This window comes from Mus pahari, chromosome 7, assembly GCF_900095145.1.
Source record: "Mus pahari chromosome 7, PAHARI_EIJ_v1.1, whole genome shotgun sequence".
NCBI classification, from domain to species: domain Eukaryota; kingdom Metazoa; phylum Chordata; class Mammalia; order Rodentia; family Muridae; genus Mus; species Mus pahari.
Window position 1 is genome coordinate 1827167 of NC_034596.1, and position 5465 is coordinate 1832631.

The window sequence follows — 5465 nt, forward strand, 5'->3', positions numbered from 1 at the left end:
TCCAGGCCAACGAGGGCTCTATAGAAAGACCCCAGCTCAACAGAGGGAAACAAAAGAGCTTTCAGCTCTGCACAGGCCAGGGAGGTGTGAGCCTGCACCAGGTGCCTGCAGCCCCACCTCCAAGTGCCACTGAAGCAGAGGAGGACTGCCCTGGGCCTTCAGGGTTCTGAGAGGTCAGAGGGGAGTTCAGTGTGGTCAAGGCTAAGGCAATGTGAATCCATACTTAAACAGTCTTAGGACTTAAGGACAATTTTTTAAAAAAAATCTATTGCTGAGGTTACGAAGAGATGTCTCTTAACACTACACCCTTGGTCTAAAAGTTTATATGTATTTATTTTGTTCGCACATGTGTGTGGCTGCATGAGCCATTGCCCATGTGTGAAGTTCAAAGGACAACTGTGAGGACTCAGTCTGGACCCACCGCACAAATGTGTGTGTGCGTGTGCGCACGCGTGCGGTGTCTCAGGGATGGGGTTCATGCCATGAAGCTTGGCAGAAGTGCCTTTACAGCTGAAGCTCTCTGGCAATCTGGTGGGCAGTCTGGTAAAAAAAAAAAAAAAATCAAAAGCCTATACCTTTGAAATAGACCCTTTGATCTTTTTTTAAAAATTTATTTAATGAATATGCATACACTGTAGCGGTACAGATGGTTGTGAGCTTTCACATGGTTGCTGGGAACTGAGTTTGTAGGACCTCTGATCACTCCAGTTGGCCTCGTCAGCCCCGATAGCTCTGGCCCAAAGATTTATTTATTATTATACATAAGTACACTGTAGCTGTCTTTAGACACACCAGAAGAGGGCATCAGACCTCATTAAAGATGGTCCTGAGCCACCATATGGTTGCTGGGATTTGAACTCAGGACCTTCAGAAGAGCAGTCAGTGATCTTAACTATGGAGCCAACTCTCTAGCCCAGACCCTTTGACCCTAATTCCATGTCTAGGAATTATATAATAAATCAGCAATTATGGCTATGTCCAAACTTTAGGCATTTACCAAATTTATTTATTTCAAAACAATATTTCATATAGCTCCTCTGGCCTTCACTGTGTAGCTGAGATGGGCTTTGAACTCTGCATCCTCCTGCCTCAGTCTCCAGGGTGCTGAGTTTGCATATATGCCCCACCACACCCTGCATTAGGGATAAGCATATTTATAATCATGAATTAAAATAGCAACAGAAAAGTTCAATACCAAAGAGTTCAACACATCATGGTACATCGAAACTACATAACATAAAAGGATTCTTCCAGATGTGCATACGGATCCCTCGGCATCAGGATCTGCTGACTCGACTGCCATCTTTCTGGCTTGTTTCCATGAAGCAGCAGGGAATGGAGATCCTTGCTTCCCCAGCCTCCCTCAAGCTGGAGTCTCAAAGCTGACTTAAAGCTGACTTAGGACTCAGCACAGCCTCATATGGGAGCTGGAAGGTCCTCAATTCACTTTCCAGCCTCAGCTTCCTCCTTCCAGCCTGTGAGCAAAATGCTTCCCTTCACCCACCACACGCCTGCCTATGGCCTCTAACAGAGCTTCCCTCCCTCACCACAGGCCTGCCTATGGCCTCTAACAGAGCTTCCCTCCCTCACCACAGGCCTGCCTATGGCCTATAACAGAGCTTCCCTCCCCTCACCTCACACCTGCCTATGGCCTCTAACAGAGCTTCCCTCCCTCACCACAGGCCTGCCTATGGCCTCTAACAGAGCTTCCCTCCCTCACCACATGCCTGCCTATGGCCTCTAACAGAGCTTGCTATCCTTGCATCAAAACTACTGGGGGCTAGAGGGATGGCTCAGTGTTTGAGGACCAGCTGCTTGATCAGGTGACCGGAGCTTGGTTTCCTCACACATGTCAGGCAGCTCACAACTGTGAATCTATGAAATTCAGCATCATCTTCTGGCCTGCTTGAGCACCCATATTTACACGTGGAGACTGCATATTTCAAACACAGCAGTATGAGTAACATACAAAACTAAAAAACCCCACAAAACAATCCTGATGAGCTGATGTAGGTTCAGGCGCTTGCCTCCGGGCCCTACAGCTCGAGTTTGACCTTCAGGACCTCCAGGCAGGAAAGAACAGATTTCTGCAAGTTGTCCTCTGACCTCTCAACACCCAATAAGTACTGAAATGTTTTTTTTAAAGTCCCAGAAAGACAGGCGAAGCATTCACTTTAACATGTGTTAAAAGGATGGTATTACTTGAACCAAACAACGAATGGGCCTGGGAGAGTAATATGTTCTACAATTGTAATTGTTCTGTCTATGGTGAAGTTAGAGGGGATTTATACTTAATTCTTTAGATTTATTTGGATTGGTCAGGCCGTGGTGGCACTTGGGAAGCAGAGTCAGATGGATTTCTGAATTAGAGGCTAGCCTGGTCTACAGAGCGAGTTCCAGGACATCCAGAGCTATACAGAGAATTCTTGTCTCAAAAAATTAATTTGTCTGCAACACACACACATGTAGTATGTATGTATGTATGTATGCATGTATGCATGCATGTATGTAGCTGGGTGCCATCAACACTCTTCCTGGAATCCCGTTTCTTGTTTCTTAATTGCAAGCCTTATTGCCTGTATCTTATAGCTTCCTGTATCCTGCTCTTTACTCAAAGGAGTCAAATGACACAGCCTGTCTGAAAGTACCTCACAAAGCAAGGCGTCTGTATATAAGGTGTCTCTTTTCTTTAACTCCTCATAGTTTTTAAAAAGATTTTATTTGCCTGGCAGGTCAGAGCATGCTTGAAGGGCAAGTGCTTTCATACGCTCTCCTCTCCCTCAATTCCATCCCATTTGAACCTTTCACTCTTCCTTTCTTCCTTGGAAACAGAATCTGTGACTCTGGCAGAGTGGCCAGTGCTCCTAACTGCTGAGCGCCTCTCCAGCTCCCCCTTTCTAGTTCTTCTGTAGGGTTTAAAATGGAAAAAGTGTGTGTGTGTGTGTGTGAGTGTGTGTGTATCTCTGTGTGTGTCTGTATGTGTTTGTGTTTGTATCTGTATGTGTGTCTGTGTGAGTGTGTGTGTATATGTGTATATGTATATGTGTGAGTGTGAGTATATATGTGTGTGTGTATGTGTGTGCATGTATGCACACATGCATGTGCACTATAGCAGGCTTGTGGCAGTCAGAGGACAAACTTGACGGAGGTGGCTCCCTCCTTCCATCATGAGGGTCCTGGGATTGAATTCAGAGTCAGGTTTGGTTGCGATGCAGACTGGTCTATGTCAACTTGACACAAACTAGAGTCATCTGAAAGGAGGGAACCTCAACTGAGAAAATGTCTCTATAAGATCTGGCTATTGGGCCGGGCATGGTGGCGCATGCCTTTAATCCCAGCACTTGGGAGGCAGAGGCAGGCAGATTTCTAAGTTTGAGGCCAGCCTGGTCTACAAAGTGAGTTCCAGGACAGCCAGGGCTATACAGAGAAACCCTGTCTCGAAAAACCAAAAAAAAAAAAAAACAAAAAACAAAAAACAAAGATCTGGCTATTGGGCCTTTGAAAGAGGGAAGGCTCCACAGAGCTAGGCTGACCACTGCCTTGGCAACATTGGAGGAACTGACTTTTGACCCCAGCTCTGCACACCGGAGCCTGGGGGTGTCCTCCTCTGGTCGCCAAGTGGAGTGCTGGGACCAGAAGGCACTGCCAGTGGGAGAAGACATGCGCCAGATTGACAAAGCGGTACGGTGGTGGCACAGCCGCTGCTGTCATAGGGTGAGCACTATTGGGAGGTGGAGGTAGGCGACAAGCCACGCTGGGCCCTGGGAGTGATGGTGGCTGACGCTCCCCCACCCCACCGTGGGCGCTGCATGCATAGGTGCCCTCACAGGGGGTGTGGCTGCTCGGTCTGCGCGATGGCAGGATCCTGAAGGCGCACGTGAAGGCCAAGGAGCCATGGGCATTGCGCACCCCAGAGAGGCCGCCAGCCTGCTTTAGCCTCTACCTAGGCTTCGCAGATGGCGTCCTGGCTTTCTATGATGCGAGCAACCTCGACACACTTACGCTGCTCTTTTCTTTCCACGACCGTCTGCCCGGGCCAGTGTACCCCATCTTTGACAAGTGTGCTGGCAAGACAAGGGCAAGAATGCTTGTCCCCTGCTGCTTGTGGGGCCAGAGCAGGAACAGGCCTGAGCTCCTGCCGACTGGGAGGGAGGCCTGGTCCTGAAGGCGGTGGGCTCACTTAGGTCACCTTTGTGGGCCGGATTTCTAGGGCTGAAGAGTGGGCTGAGGGTGGCCGGAAGGGGGTGTNGTCTTATAGATTTCAGGGGAGTATGCAGGTGAGGGATAGAGGGAAGATTATTCAGGTCAATGAGGAAATCTGAGTTTGGGCCAAGAGTTCCTGGAGGAGCTGAGGTTTAGGGAGGTCAGGGAGAGGAGAGGATTTGGAAGGGATTTAGTGGAGGATCTAGGGAAGTCTGTGGAACAATGGTTCCTTCAGCCCTGNAATCCACTCCTGAAGGCCCCTCCTCTTCAAGGTTGCAGATTCCTCATACCCGATGGGTTTTCAGTTAACGCTTATATCTAACTGCCTTTTCAAAGCCCCAGCAGTCTTGAGAGGGTGCTGGCNCATGACTATAATCCCAGCATCCAGGAGGCTGAGGCAGGAGGATGACAAGTTGAAAGCCAGCAGGACTCTATCAAAAACAACAGTGATTGTGTTTCTGATGTAGTAGGTCGGGGAAGGGGTCGGAGAGGGCTTCTTGAAGCTGTAGAGATAGCTCAGTGTTATGGGCACTTGTTGCTCTTGCAGAACGTTGAGGATCCTCCAATCACAATGAATTTGATGGCCTCTTCCAGCCTCTGTGAGCATTGTGGTACACAGATATATGTGCCGGCAAAACACTGATACATGTTAAAAAAAATAAACAGATTCCCTCTAAAGAAAAAAAAAAACACCACAGATCTTGCTGTTGGGCATTTTCTTACNGAGTGATTGATGGGGAAAAGTCCAGCCCATTGTGGGTGTTTCCATCCCTGGGCTGGTGGTCCTGGGTTCTATAAGAAAGCAGGCTGAGTAAGCTATGAGAAGCAAGCCAGGAAGCAGCACCCTCCTGGCATCTGCATCAGCTCCTGCCTCCAGGTTCCTGCCCTGCTTGAATTCCTGTCCTGACTTCTTTGAATGATGAACTGGGATATGGAAGTATGGCCAATAAACCCGTTCCTTCCCAACTTGCTTTTTGGTCATGGTGTTTCCTCACAGCAATTGAAACCATCACTAAGACACTTGTAAATGCCTTTGCCCATTGAGTCATTTGGCTGGCCCCAAAATTCAAGGTGTCCAGAGCAGATTTCATTTCCTTCCAGCAGGCAGATAAAAGGTAGGCTGAAATGTTGGACAGCTCCCACCATCTGGAGCCCACTCCTGGGGTATGTTGGAGGTGTTTCTTAAGTCAGTGCTGTTGGGTCTTTGTAAAAGAACTCGAGTCACTAGATCTGTTATGTGACCTTGGCTTCCTAGTCAAATA

General features: G+C 48.3%; 1 protein-coding gene and 1 pseudogene across 2 annotated transcripts in view; one reads left to right on the top strand and one right to left on the bottom strand.

The window, feature by feature from the left end:
* The window catches only part of Mapre3 (microtubule associated protein RP/EB family member 3), a 43074-nt gene that overhangs the window by 17391 nt on the left and 20218 nt on the right, over positions 1-5465 (bottom strand). The window lies entirely within an intron of this gene.
* LOC110324638 lies at positions 3168-4808 on the top strand (annotated as a pseudogene).